The 16,279-nt window shown below is 37.8% G+C and overlaps 1 protein-coding gene across 1 annotated transcript in view; it reads right to left on the minus strand.

The window, feature by feature from the left end:
* LOC149081800 (potassium voltage-gated channel protein Shaw-like) overlaps window positions 1-16,279 on the minus strand; it is a 211,485-nt gene that overhangs the window by 140,417 nt on the left and 54,789 nt on the right. The window lies entirely within an intron of this gene.

Raw genomic sequence — 16,279 nt, forward strand, 5'->3', positions numbered from 1 at the left:
TTTTAGTTTTAAGTAATAATAAGTGTGTGAGCACCGTGTTACATCCATTCATGTTACTAACTAAATTAGAGTAATCCTATGAGGAGTTAAAATCGTTCAAAAAAAAAAAGGAAATAAATAGCGTATATTTTTACAATAAAAATAAGGAATTTTCTATTGGATTCTTTTTTCCTACTAAGAATTGGTTGTTTCTGAAAATATCAGCGAATAAGAAGGAAATTTTCGTTTGTTCTCCGGTTTTTGCATATTTTATGAGTGTGTATGCATACTTTTTTGTATGATTTCTTCTACGCATAAATTCCACGGACGAACTTTGAATAAAATTTTGTTCTCGGATGCGATATTCTAAATTTCGTTGCTCTTGATCCTGTTGTGTTGTTACTGTTAAATTTTAATCAGTGTATAGTTTGAAAGAGCTTTCTCGTTTAATAAATATTCGAGCGTCATAAGTAGACATTTTGATTTGGAATATTTTCAGAATACTGTATTAAGAGTTAAAAATGAATGTGTGCCATGTTTGAAATGGTGATGTTTCTTGCGTTTCTCTTTGAGTATAGCATCAATTAAATAAAATAATGAATAATAAATTCACTCATTGAATTACCCTGTCTTGACATGATTTTGCATAAATGTATTATATCAGAAAGGTATACAAAATAGTAAAAATTTATTTCAAGAGTTTTATATTGTTACGAGATTTAGAAGATTTTTAGATTTCTTTCATACAGGAATTGAAGGACTTGCAGCAAGAAGGGGGGTGGGTACCTCTATTTTTGACAATTTCGAGTCAAATCCACTTTCTTTCCCAAAAAATTTGAATATAGATTATTCGATTCTTTTGTTTGGTGCTAGACTTAGAAAGATCCAGCAATTGAATCCGGTGTTTTTCAATAGACAGCTAACACCATCCTTGGCCAATGGGGCGAGATAGAAGAAAAACGTAGATAGGACTTATTTGATGAAAGCCCTTCAATTTTCTTCTATCTATTTTAAATAATTACATACATAAACCGCAAACCACCCCAATCTATCACTTGAGTATTTTAAATTGTAGTACGTATAACCGTGTTCTATATGTCTAATACATCCGTTCATATTACCACTTAAATTAGAGTATTAACATGGATAGTTATAACCGTTCAATGAAACCGAAACTTCTTTTCGAAAAAACAAATAACATATATTTTCCCAATGAAAACTAGGAACTTTTCATTCGATTCTTTTTTCCCTCTAAGAATTGGTTGTTTCTAATATTATCACCTGATAAGCAGGAGTTTGCGTTTGGTCTCTGGTCTTCGCATATTTCATGAGTGTATACATATTTTACTCTACGCAGAAATTCCTACGAGGTTTGAATAAAATTACGTTCTCGGATGTGATATTTAAAATTCCGTTGCTTTTGATTCTGTTGTTGCAGGGATTTAAAAAAAATAATTTGAAAGAGTTTTCATTTAATGAATATTTGAGTGCAAAAATTTAGATTTGAAATATCTTGAGAATGTTGTGAAATGAAAATGGGAATTTGTGGTGAAATATTCATGTTTTTTCCTACATGTGTGTAAATAATCAATAGTAAATTCACTCATGAAATTGCTCCGACATTACATATATATTGCATATAAATATATAAAGCAAATAAAATTTTACGCCAAGATTTTATACTTAAAATTTTATTTGCGAGAATTGTCTCCTATTTTGGTTTTAAGTAGTAGCACGTGTATAAGTACCGTGTTACATCCGTTCATGGTACCAACTAAATTAGAGTAATCCTATGGGGGAGTTAAAACCGTTCAAAGAAAAGAAATAAATAGCATTTATTTTTGCAATAAAAACTAGAAACTTTCCATTCGATTCCTTTTTCTTCTAACAATTGGCTGTTTCTAAAAATATCTACCACGTTCTCATCTTTTCGCTCTCAAAGTTGGTTCAGGGTAATTTTTCGACGCCTTCAGAGCGTTTTTTGCATTGGAATCATACCTCTGCGACGGACGGATGATGAGATGGGGGCTCGCATTAGCACTTACAGGACACCCTGTATATTTTTTTATTGTGTGTTTATTCGACGATTTAATTCTTAGCGTTTAAATTTCATGAATTACTATCGTTATTATTTTACTTTTTTACATGCATATTTTCATTTCTTTATGGTATTTTTGGTATTTTTATGTTCGTGGTGGTTTTTCATTTCTGTAATTGGACTCAGCCTGTGGAGATGTGAAAATTAATAAATAAATAAGAAGAATTTTTTTCGTTTGTTCTCTGGTCTTTGCATATTTCATGAGTATCTGTATACATATTTTGTATGATTTATTCTGTGAAGATATTCCGTAGAAAAGAATTTCCCGTCGAGGTTGAAATAAAACTACGTTCTCGGATATGATGTTCGAAATCTCGTTGCTCTTGATCTTGTTGTTACCGTAAAATTTTAATCAGTCTATAGTTTGGAAGAGCTTTCGTTTGATCATTATTTGAGCGCGTCGTAAGTAAACATTTTGATTTGAAATATCTTGAGGACGTTGGAAAATAAAAATGAATACCATGTTGTGAATTCGTGATGATTCTTACGTCTTTCCTCTCCAGGTATAAATAGTCAATGAAGTGAAACAATGAATAATACATTCGTTCATTAAATTTCTCTCCCGTCTTGATATGATCAAACATCTGCATTTTATATCAAGAGGGTATATAAAGTAATGAATAAAATTTTATGTCAAAATTTTTTTAGTTTAAAATATCTAGTTTACGAGGGGGTTGTTTGTTGTCATTATATTTTCCAATACTGAGGGATACAATTAAATAGATTTTTTTTTTCTGGAAAAATACTAATCTCTAATGTTTTTTCAAAACTTTACTGAAATATTTATAAGGATGGTGTTTACAGTTCGGTAATACGCCACGAGATGGCGTTGTGTTCACATTTTTTAAATATATTTTTTCTTTAATTTTCGTATGTGGATGTTTGGTCCTCGGCGCTAAGTGTGTCCGAATAAGTGTTGTTGTTACCGCCGTTCGAGAAGCATGACCGCTAAATTTTTCATCTGATCAATTCGGAATTAAATAAAGTTTGTTTTTTCGTTTAAACCGGGAATTCCATTCTTTCGCAGACGCGAACAGAACATTTTTTGGGGGCTCGTCCGGGATCCGAATCTGAATCAGATCATCTTGCCTGAAAATGCCGACTCAGACGGAAATCGTCAAGCTACGAGGACGAGAAAAGGCCGCTCTGACTCGCATTGCCAGTTTCGCAGCGTCGCTGGAGGACTCTACATCAACGGAAGCAGTCCTGGTGAGACTAGAACGGATTGAAGATGCCTTCAAAAGGTTCATTGAGTATGACCAAGCCCTTCCAGATGAGGTATCAGAGATGGGAGAAGTCGAAGATCAGTATTTCGACGTCAAATCGAAGCTGAACCGATTCATCAACGCCAAGAAGATGGTGGAGGCGCCGGACTCCAACTACGCATCCCAAGTGCAAAACTCGGTCACTGGGTCAAGTGGGTTCAAACTCCCGAAGCTGAACATTCCCGCGTTCAGCGGAGAATACATGGAATGGCTCAGCTTCAAGGACATGTATCTAGGAGTTGTGCACAATAACGAAACTCTCAGCCCAATACAGAAGTTTCATTATTTGAAAGGACTCCTCGAGAAAGCTCCAGCCGATGTCATCCGCCACATTCCGATCTCGGAGGCTAGCTATCAAGAAGCTTGGGGAAGGCTGGTGGAGCGTTACGACAAGAAAAAGCAAATAGCCAGCTCGCTGGTTTCTACTTTCTTGAATCAGCCCAGGGTCACCAGTGTGAAATCTAACTTACGATGTATAGCCGACACTTCCGAACAAGTCGTCCGGGGCTTGAAAACTCTTGGTGATGGGGCCGTCAACCCAGACGTATGGTTGATACATCTGCTGCTCGAAAAGGTTGACGCCGATACTCGCCGAATGTGGTTCGAGAGGACCGTCGACAAAGACTTTCCAACATTCCAGAGCTTCATCGATTTCCTCAACGAGAGATCATCGGCTATCGAGGATACGGCAGTCGATTCCGCATCTGAAGTGAAACCCAAAGGTACGTCTAGCACTGCATCTAGATTGTCTGATGTGAAGTGTCCAAAATGTAACGGTAACCATCCCGTCGCGAATTGTATTAGTTACAAAAATCTGAGTGTCGCGGCACGCAAGGATCTTGTGCGGAATAAAAATCTTTGTTTTAATTGCTTGTCAAACAAGCACTTGAGCAAGAAGTGCTGCTCTCAGTTTTCATGTCGAATATGCAACGCGAGACATCATTCCAGTCTCCACGAGCAAATGCATTCAAACTATGCTAGTGCTTCGGTGTCGCGTGATGAGCCAGCTGTCAAGTGCACTGGAAATTCTTCGGAAAGACCACCTGAACTATCTCTCAACGCTGCACAGGGAAAAATTGCCTTGTTGCCTACTGCAGTTGCATCGGTCCGTGATGCCTGGGATCGTTATCAAAGTGTCAGAATCTTACTTGATTCTGGTTCTCAGGCTACATTCATTTCTCAATCAACTGCCCAGAGGCTTGGCCTTAAGATATCATCTTGTGTTCGTGTCCCAGTAGCTGGATTGGCATCTTTTCAGCCGACTACTACTCAAGGAACTGTCAGTTTGTGCATAACATCAAAATACGACCAACGCGAAATGTTCAACATGGATGCTTTTGTGCTAAAGAGATTGACTGCTCCTCAACCATCTTCGGTGATCAAGTTCAAAGATCGCGACATGCTTGATGGTCTAAACCTGGCGGATCCAACATTTTCTACTCCAAGTGACATTGATTTAATCATAGGAGCTGATCACTTTTTCTCGATAATTCTTCCTGGTCAGGTGATGAATGCAAACAAGAAGCCCATTGCCCAAAATTCGAGATTGGGATGGGTCGTTACTGGCAAAATTAACAATGCCTCTTCAGTTGTTGGATTGACAGTGACAAATCTCAGCATGAATGACGAACTGAAACGGTTTTGGGAGATCGAATCAATTCCTTGTGAAAAGGTTCCTGAACTAACTCCTGAGGAGGAATTCTGTGAAAAGCATTTCAAGGAAAATGTCTCGATCAACGAGAATGGACGTTTTGTTGTGAAGCTTCCAATCTGCAAACCTGATGTAAAATTGGGAAATTCTTATGACACTGCATTCTCGCGTCTGCAGTCGATGCAAAGAAAATTCAAGCACGACCCAGAATTGTCATTGGAATACAGATCGTTTATGCAAGAATACGCGGATTTGGGTCACATGCGATTGGCTGACGATGACTGCTCGATGATCCCAGATGATCAGAAATTTTTTCTCCCTCACCATGCTGTACATAAGCATTCTAGTTCAACCACAAAGTTGAGAGTCGTTTTCGACGGATCATGTGCTAGTAAGAATTCCGTCTCATTGAATTCCATTCTTGGTGTTGGTCCTAAACTACAACGTGATATATTTGAAATATTGCTGACCTTTCGAGTGCATAAAATTGCATTTTCGGCAGACATTGCAAAAATGTACAGACAGATACTTGTGTTTCCTTCTGATCAATCATACCAACGTATTTTATGGCGTGACAATTCCTCTGATCCTGTCGCTGTGTACAAATTACAAACTGTCACCTACGGTTTGTCTTCCTCGTCGTTCCTGGCTACTAGATGCTTGAAGCAAATAAGCATTGACAGTCAAGGCGATTATCCAGATGCAGCAAGAATAATTTCTAATGACTTCTACGTAGATGATTTGCTATCCGGTGCAGATACTACGGAAGATGCCAAGCTGTTGTGTTCACAAGTGTCTTCGTTACTTCGAATCAGAGGTTTTGAGCTTCGTAAGTGGAGATCGAATTCGCAATCACTTCTAAAGGAGCTGGATGCAGATTGTGATGACCACAATATTGCAATTGACAGCAATGAACAGTCCAAGGTATTGGGATTGAACTGGAATTCTGTGGATGATGCCTTTTTCTTCACACCATGTTTGAACATTGATGTTCCCTTGACGAAACGCAAAGTCCTCTCTAGATCGGCTCAGATATTCGATCCAATGGGATTAATTTCCCCATGTATAGTATGGATCAAAATATTCTACCAAAAGTTGTGGGTGGTGAAATGTGATTGGGATGATCCATTACCCGATGTTCTAGCGAAGGAATGGCTTGAGTTTCAAGCTCATTTTAATGCAATAAATGTGCTAAAGGTGCCTCGTTGTGTATCGGCATCACAGGGTCCGATATCATTACATGGATTTTGTGATTCTTCTGCTCAAGCTTATGCTGCGGTGATTTATTACTGTCAAGAAACTTCTGGGCATACTAAGGTCACTTTATTTGTGTCGAAGACTAAGGTAGCGCCTGTGAAACAGCTGTCAATTCCGAAACTTGAACTCTGTGGTGCATTCCTGTTGGCCCAGCTGTTCAAATCTGTGCTGAAATTTATCAAGATACCAGGCATTAAAGTTTTTGCATGGACTGATTCCAGAGTGGTCTTGTCCTGGTTGTCGTCACATCCACGAAGATGGAAAACCTTTGTCGCCAACCGGACTTCAGAGATTCTCGATACGCTACCAGTAAGTGTATGGAATCACGTCACATCAAAGGACAACCCAGCTGATCTTGCGTCTCGAGGAATCAGTCCTGAGCTGCTGCAAGAATGTGAACTCTGGTGGCATGGACCACCATTTCTCCGTGATCCATCTGCAACCTGGCCTAAGACAAATGATGAATTGCTGAAATCATCACCTATGCCTGAAGAAAGACTGGATCCAATATACTCATACGCAACATCGATCAACGACACTCTCAGTGATTTATTTGAAAAATATTCATCTCTGTCCAAAATCATTCGTATCGTTGCTTACTGCTTCAGATTTTTGTCAAAATGCTTCGGGACAAAACTTACTGGCAGCAACACCGCGAAACCCACTGTGAAGCCATTGCAGTTGTCTGAGATAGAACGTGTAAAGAAGGTGATCATTCGATGGGTTCAAGAGTGTTCCTTCAACGATGATATAAATTGCATTCGTAACGGAAACCCATTGAACTGTAAAAGCATTCTTGGATCACTGAATCCATTTATCGATAAAGATGGTGTTTTACGGGCAGGAGGCAGGATTCAACGAGCAAAATTGGCATATGGAGCCAAACACCCGATCATTCTGCCGAAAGATCATCCAATTAGTCTGCTTATTATTCGTGAATCTCACATTGCGAATCTGCATGCTGGTCCGACGCTTCTATCCAATATCCTGAAGCAATCGTATTGGATTATTGGAGCTAAGAGGATAATTCATAGAGTTATTCACAAGTGCATTGTGTGTTTCCGGTTCCGTTGCAAGTCAACTTCTCAGCTGATGGCTGATTTACCAGGTCCTCGAGTCACCATGAGCAGACCATTCACGAACTGTGGTGTTGATTTTGCTGGCCCTATCGAGATAAAGCTTCATAAGGGTCGTGGATCCAAATTCGCGAAGGGATACATTGCTCTTTTCATATGCTTGGCAACTAAGGCTGTACACCTCGAAATTGTGAGTGATCTCTCATCGGATTCTTTCATTGCGGCCTTGAAGAGATTAAATGCGCGACGTGGCGCGCCATTGAATATGTACTGTGATAATGCAACGAATTTCGTTGGTGCAAGGCGTAAGCTCGACGAGCTAACGTTGTTCGCGAAGGAGATAAATGACAATCCAAAAATATCATATTTCCTCAACCAACGCTCAATTCAGTGGCACATGATACCACCCTCCTCTCCTCATTTTGGAGGGCTTTGGGAGGCCGGAATTAAATCAGTCAAGTTTCATTTGAAAAGAGTCGTTGGGGATTCACGCCTAACATTTGAAGAGCTATCTACTCTAGTGTGTCAAATCGAAGGAATACTCAATTCCAGACCATTGGTGGCTCACAACGAAGAAAACATAGATTCGATGCAAGTGTTGACACCCTCTCATTTTTTGACTGGTGATATTCTGTGCTCAGTCCCAGAAGAAGTGGACGATGTCAAGCATCCGTCAACGAGATGGCAACTTGTTCGGAATCTGAAGAATAGTTTCTGGAAACGATGGCACACTGAATATCTCCATTCTCTGCAACAAAGGCATAAATGGAAGAGCACCTGCCCTAACCTGTCCGTAGGTGATGTTGTGGTACTTAAGGAGAGCAACCTTCCACCATCAAGCTGGCCGATTGCTAGAATTGTGGAAATACATCCCGGAACTGATGGACTCGTTCGTGTAGTAACGGTGAAGACTAGCAAGGGCCTCTACAAGCGGACTATCACCAAGATCATCAAGCTTCCCTTTGACTCTAATCAATAATAATTAATAGTAATTAATTAGGGCAGGAGTATGTTTACAGTTCGGTAATACGCCACGAGATGGCGTTGTGTTCACATTTTTTAAATATATTTTTTCTTTAATTTTCGTATGTGGATGTTTGGTCCTCGGCGCTAAGTGTGTCCGAATAAGTGTTGTTGTTACCGCCGTTCGAGAAGCATGACCGCTAAATTTTTCATCTGATCAATTCGGAATTAAATAAAGTTTGTTTTTTCGTTTAAACCGGGAATTCCATTCTTTCGCAGACGCGAACAGAACAGATGGGTTTCTGTTACGTTGATTTCAAAGGGACTCTGGATTTGCCGTTTGTGTTGAATGGGACTGTGGATTCATTGTTGTTGATGAATAAAATGTGTAAGTAGATAATGATATAAATTTTAATTATATCACTATCCGCGTTTTTTTATTTGTGTTATGATGTAGAATGGACCGAGCACGACCAAGCTCTGTCGCTTAATCGATGTAACTTCGTCGCCCTGGAGGGCGTGGTCATGCCTGGAAAAATTCCGAGTTATGAGGAGGAAAAAATAATAATAATTAAGATCCTTATCATGGGACCCCAATGGACACGTATGCCCATTCAATTACAAAAAATATGTTCGTGGTCAGACATATAACGAAGAGAATCAGGTTGTACGCAATGAGTTCAAGATACCCCTATTTTAGGTTAGCTTGAGGACTCTTTGAAAATATGCATTCGAATATGAGATTCAAAACAACATTTACTAGTGTAAATATATACACCGAAGTGCGACACTGTACATAACAAATGAGTAAAAATAAATTGGAGGCCCTAATCTTGGTATTAAAGGACCCCGAGTCATAAATCCAGGTTCAATTTCGGAAGACGTGTGAAAGGGCAGGCAAATACGAAAATAATCAGGTTATACAAGGAGTTCGGGAATCCCCTATTTTAAGGTGCCAGGAGGATCCTTCGACAATACATTCAAATGATTATAAAGAAGCGAGACATGTATACATATATTAACAAAAATATGAGACCGTAAAATAAAATCGGGCAGGGTGGGGGGGGGGGGTGGTTACAGGTGTGGGACGTGAAGGACTCAGAGTCATGTTCATTTAGATAAAATTCCAAAAAGCATGTGCGAGGTCATGCATGTTCTGATACAGAGAAACTACTTCTACTTGTTGAACCGAAGTGACGCTAAGACGACCGCAAAATTATATGACTACCTTAAAAATCCGGACGTGGAGTAGTTGGCGCACGGATTTTGGAAAAAAAAAACAAAAAAATCAAGTTGAACCTAGAGGTATACTTCCAGTAAGAAAAAAATTCCAACTAATTTGTAGTACTAAGATATGTCATTCATGTGTCAAGGGATTGTATAGTTATTAAAATAATCATATTAACTTTTTATTCAGTCCACGTGTGCCTCAAATCCCAATTGGAAATTTATTGACTTGTTTCTCTTGGTGCTAACAAAACATATTACATGTTTCTAAGTGCAATATAAACTGAGATATTTAAATTCAAAAACAGAGGAATGTTGGAAAATAACGTCGTTAAATGTACGGTTAGAACGGTTTTTTTGCATTTAGAGCTGTTTTTTCTTCCCATTTTTCCTCCATTTTTGAATTAGAATATCTCAGTGAATACTGCACTCAGAAACATGACATTTTTTGTTAGCATCAAGTGAGACAGGGCAACAACTTTCTAACTGAGAATTGAGGCACACGGGGAATGAATAAAAAGTTAATACAGTATTGCTATTTTATTAACTATACAATCCCTTGATACACGAATGTCATATCTAAGTGCTACACATTATTTGAAAACTTTTTCTAATTGGAAACATACGTCTAGGATCAACAGTTCGCCAGTAAAATGCTATACCCCCCCTGTTTGCTATGCACCCTGTATATTATTGCTAGTAGAATCTCTCGATAACGGACACCCGTGAGACCAAAATTTTTGTCCGCTAACGGGAAGTGTCCACTATTGGGGAGGTACGATATACATTGTAACCTCGTTTGTACGACTTTCACATTTATACCACGTTTGTCTTCGTTCGCAATTGATTCCTATACACTTATAATTAAAATGTATGTGTTACTGTAAAAGTGATACACCGGTGATTTTCCATAACCACCAATCCGGGTGCTCCACATGTGGGTCAGGTTGGCGCAGTTTTTAACAATTTTTTCAAACAAATTTGATTTGAAATGGGCATACACTTTGGTAGCCAAGACTTGTAGCTACCACCAGCATCTGTCACAATTTGCCTCATGTATTACAGGAGAAAATAGAAAAATTAAAATCTATGCCACACACAACCCGTCCCGATCTCCCCTATTTTTTTTTTATCAACAACGAGTCTCATGTTCAGCTTAATACTTGGGAACATTGCATAACCGAGAGGTTATGAAGTTAGGCTATATAAACTTAATCACATAGATTGCAACACCTACAGTATACAGGGTGTCTCAGAATTCTACCGCTAAAATGAGAGGGGGATGAGGTAGTACACGATACGACAAACAAATTTTGCAATAGAACCAAGAGATAGTAGCGACCCACTTGATCATTTTTGTCGCACCACGGTCATTTTCTGCACGCGAGGGCTAATTAGACCGGGACCTACAATTTATTGCCTGAACGGCAGGCTTGTTTTTTATACTCGTCGAGGGGGTTGGTGCGCTAACCCCTCGATGGGGGGAGGGGGACTCCCTGCGGTAGCAATTTTTTTTTTTTGCGATCCTGTTGGTGACCGCTTCTGTTGTACCCCTGTGTCAGGAAATTTTTCTGACAACGACGAACCGGGTATCGAACTCGCGACACCTCTGCACATCCTTTGGTACTTTAGGCGAGTATCTTATCGACCTGGGCTACCGCGCCCAGGATGATTGAGCTATATATGCATTATTCCACTTCAGAAGTCGTCAAAATATGCAAAATATGGCAACCTTGCTTACATCATAAGGAGCAACAGGGGAATTATCTACACGTGTGAGAGAGGAGTAAAATTTCTTCCGTAAATGCCTATGATTGAAAATACGGAGAAAAAAAATAGTATGTGGGGGGGGGGGGGGGGAGTGGTTTCCCTTTCACTCCTAGAGTTACTGTGGGATACCACACTTTTTTGATAATATTGGCTTAAATCCTGAAAAAAAAGTCATTAGCTACCCTAGTTCTCATTGCAAAGGTAGTTTGTCTTAGAGTTTACTATCACACACGTCTAACCCTGACATATTTCTAAGACTCCCCCAAAACGATATTATAGTGGCTGCATTCACTACTCAGTGTCTAAGACGTACAGGCTATAACATCCTTAAAATGAACTTCATTCTAAAACTTCATTTTAATCTGAGAGCAGCCCTTCTAAAAAAAAATCATTACCCGAAAAAAGAATCCACCATTTTCGACCAATTTCTCCAAATTTTCTGAAAAATTCGGGGATGAAAACAAAAAAAAAATTTCCAAGATTTAAACGAAACTATACTTAGATGCCGAAAAACCAAAAATAAAAGCTAACGTAAGTCCCTTTTCGTCTTTTCTGGTTAATTAGGGACTAAAACCTCTTCAAACGAAAAGAATCGGATGTGAAAGTCTAAACTAGTAATTTTTAAGGGTAGATCATATTGTAAAATTATAGATGAAGTTGAAAGGTTCGTTTCAACAATATCCTAACATATTACAACAAATTTATTGATTGCCAAATAATATTTCTTAATTCATAAAATTTTTACCTCATTTCTTCTTTTTTAAAAACACGAAAAATTTCAAATATTTCCCTTATTTGATATTCTAATTATAATGGTAATATTTTTGTTTCATTGGAGAACCTTTCATCTTCATTATAATGTTTAATGCATATTTATTTACTATTAATATTATGGATAATGACGAGATCCATTGCTGTAAACGTGTCTGTAGGGGGAAAATGGTAATTAGAGTGGTTTTTCTGTTTTTCCACGAAGTATCGAGAGACAGAAAGTAAAGATATTTATATGTAAGATATGTATTTAATTTTTTTTTTTGAAAAGTAATTCAGAATTCATGTGAATTATTAAGTTGATTTTCTGGTTTCGCGAATGAAAATGTATTTATTAGTTTTCGTAATTTTTTCCATTTCATAATTTATTATGCAAAATTAATCATTTCCGCGATTAGTTTCGTTATTGGATTAATTAAGCTGATCAAATATGATAGTATTGTATTTTTTGCATGGTACTTTGTGTTTATTAAAGGCTTATTCTGCTGGAAGGATTTGCTGATCAAATTTCTTTGGCATGCGATGAGCAATTTATTACCTTAACCTACTGTGATGCGGCAACGGTTTAAAAAGTTCATTTTTTGATGTGGATGATTCAAAGCCACTGCTTATTCCACTTTTTCTGACTTCGGGGGATACCGATGAATTTTTATCGACACATTTTTTACTGAACATACAGGACAAAAGTGTCAATGCTTCCGATTTACCCGGATGCTCCTTTGATTTTTCAGCATTGTTAGTATATTTCGGTCAGAAACCGATTTTTTTGTCACTTTATAGAAAAATCGGGATAAATCCGCACATTCTGTTTCGCTTGAATGAAAAATCTCTAAAGAGATTCAGAGTCGTTTGCAATCCCAGACTGACATGTTTTCTCACGAAAAATATGATAAATTAGGATTTCAAGTGCCGGAAATCAACAATTTGACCCAAATATTATGCTAAAAGTAAGCAAATTTGTCAGTTATTTCTAAAATTGCTGAAAAAAATAAATCGCAAATGAAGCGTTATTGCGAATCACGGTGAAGTAAAATGAATTATACGAAAAAAAACCCTTTTATTATGATAAGGGAGATATTTACATTCATAAATTTAGTTTAATAAGTTAGCAAAATAATTTTAATCTTGGATTATAGAGAAGAGATTGAAGAATTCAAGCAGGCTTTCTTGAAAATACGGGACATTTTTCTTTGGAAAAAAAATCGGGATAGCCGAAAATACGGGAATGCCCTGGAAAAACGGTTCATATGGTTACTTTCTGTAATTTCAGAAAATCTCCAGCTTCCCTTTTATTATTTGTACAACGTGTTCTCATCTGTGCTAAATATTTCATCGCGTGATAAATTTCAAATTTTTCAAATCTGGTAATTCGAACCTATGGCAGGATGTAAGAGCTAAATTTAGCTAAAAGCTGATACTGAAAGAAACACACATACTTAGTTATGAAAGTGCTGCAACGTCAAACGGATATTAGTCCAAGTTTTATAGCAATTTTCTACCAATTTTCGCACGTGTGCACTGTCGACAGCTGCTTCGATACGATTTTCGCAGCAGTTGTGATGACTGTCAGTGTGGTGACGCCGTGGTCAGCTGAAGTTGATTTCTATGGTTTTCCTACTTCGATGAGTGAATTCGAGCAGATCTTCTATTCGAAAAAAATTCTCTTCACACAGATCAATCTCAGAACTACAGCTTTCAAAGAATTCACGCGTAATACGAACAGGCAATCCACCTTTCATGCGAGCAATTTTCTTTCATTGACTGAAAATAGTTTTAAAGACCACGTAAAAGAAAAAACAGTCTCGTATCCGGAGCTTATTAGCGAGATCTTCGTGCGAGCGAACACTTCAGGCACGAATGGCAAACAACTGACAGGTCCGTGGGTTAAAGTTCTGTGACTGTCAGAAGTAACCTGACAGAAACAGATCTCAAACTCTGTGCGATTAGAGCTTATCCTGTCATCATGATCACTTGCAGCTCGAATCTATTGCTCCTTTTGGAAACAACCAGAGCACTTGACCTTCACCAGAGCTTGAAACATAACTCTCTGTTCAGACAATCCCATTAAGCAAGAAAACCATGTATATAAAAGGGTCAACAGAATTGACGCTTGTCTTTGGTGTCACTCCCCCTATAAAGCTAAATAAAACATCAGAAACACATGTCTCAGCAAGTGAAATCTTAGAGCTTTCCCCCTATAATGACTACGTTGTGTCTTTAGATCATCTTTTATCGAAGACCCATTTAAGAGAAGCAATAAAAACCCACTCTACACATACAAAAAATGTGACCAATGAAACCTATAAAACAAGAAATAGAAACACTGACCCACGGTCTGTTCTCAGCAATCCGCTTGATCGTGGGAAAACCAGAACAAATACCATGAATTTCTTAAGTTGCCTTTTTTTTTTCTTTTATTATCATTATTTCTCTCCTTTCTGCCCCTATGTTGTTTTATCACTCTTCGTAATGACTTTCTGAGCCAACATCCCCTGTTATCACGTAGGATGAGGTCAATAAATTTGGCTCTTTTATCGGCAGAAGTTTCACCACTTTGGCTTTTAGTGGAGGTAATTAATCTCATGCACTTTAATCTTTTTTTTTATTTCATTACTTTCGACGGATACTATTAAGTACAGATCAATGAATAAGTTACCGATACAAAATCGATGTATTGATGCATCTTAATGCATAGCTACTGACCCATTTTGTTCCACCACATTACTTGGGTTTCAATTTGAAATGAATAAACAGATAAGAGAGCGGAGAAATACACACACCAGAATATATATACACATTCGTCTCGAATCTTTAATAATCGAATTTATGTTGAAAAAGGAGCTAAATTTTATCTTCTACGCATAAACCGAATCATTCTGAACGAATAAATGGAATCAGAAATAGAATTCGGAATTTTCTATTGACTCAAGATAATTACGGGATCGTGAAATTCAATTATAAATATTTTCCATCGTATTCGTATTCAAATAATGTTATTTATCAAATCTCCAGAGAATTTGAACTCTGTCATTAGCGTTTTCAGGGGGAAAATTTTTAGATGAGCGTTTCGATAACGATCAAAATTCATTATTTTTTACTTCGTGAAAAGTTTTAGATTAAATAAATAATAAATATATAATAAAATTTAATTAATTAAATTGAATAAATATATTCTTCTCTAACTAAAATCTATCTAGAATTAAGGCAGGGCAGAAAAGTAAATTCACAAATATACTGTGGAAATCTTGATAGTAAATAGTAAAATTATTTTTGGACATTGGTATATCATCTGATCGCCGACAACAACCAGGGCATTACGGCTTATGGCAATGTACGGCCCAATCCACCCCTCAGGGGGGTTGTTGGGCACCCAATTGAAATGAGGAATATTGGTAACGTAATTTTATTGTAAAACTAGTCTGATCTTTGTATGAATATTTCTTGATGACGGATATTTCTTTAACCTAGGGGAAATAGGATGGCGTAATGACGACCACACAAGAATAAGGCTATTGTGAATATTTCCAGTGGCATGCGGTCAGCATATCAACTACAGCAAACGACTGCGGTACGACCAAAAATGATCGAATGACCGGTTTTATGAACACTGGATGTCTCAGAATTCTACTGCCAAAATAAGAAAGGTGGTAATATAGGTGGATAAAATTTCCAAATCTCGAATCGCAAATGACTTTTATCTTTAGCGGAATATCAGCATTGAATTTAAACCACTTTTGCCAAAGAAGAGGGGAGAAAAAAAGGTCCTAATGTAACTGAGAGTGAGAGAAAAATATTTTCCCCACCTTCTCCCCTCCGTAACTTTTCCCCTGCCTGTGACTTGAAGGAAAAAAAGTTCCTGTCGCTTCTCATAATTGAGTCCGGGTTGCCATATTTTGGAACTTGTGAAGTGGAGTAATGCACATATCCTTTGAGTAAAGGGGATTGTAAACGTGGGTTCCACATGGAAAACTCTATTAGTCTTCACGTGTTTTATCATACCTCTCATTTTAGGGGTTCAGGGACGCTCTGACAGTCTTTACATATAAAAATTGTGTTTAACGGCGGACACAAATAGGAGCCTTTAGATCTAAGACCCCTGTCTAATATGGTATTCTTTGCAAAAGACGCCGGTCCATACTTCGCTGATACATTATCTTGCTCACCGCTTTTGTGGACGCTCGTCATTTTGAAGCCAGAGGTCACTGTTCCTCTCTGTTTTTTA

Source organism: Pholcus phalangioides, unplaced genomic scaffold, assembly GCF_987345545.1.
Source record: "Pholcus phalangioides strain wild (caught in Gottingen) unplaced genomic scaffold, Ppha-v1.0 ptg000009l_1, whole genome shotgun sequence".
Classification (NCBI taxonomy): Eukaryota; Metazoa; Arthropoda; class Arachnida; order Araneae; family Pholcidae; genus Pholcus; species Pholcus phalangioides.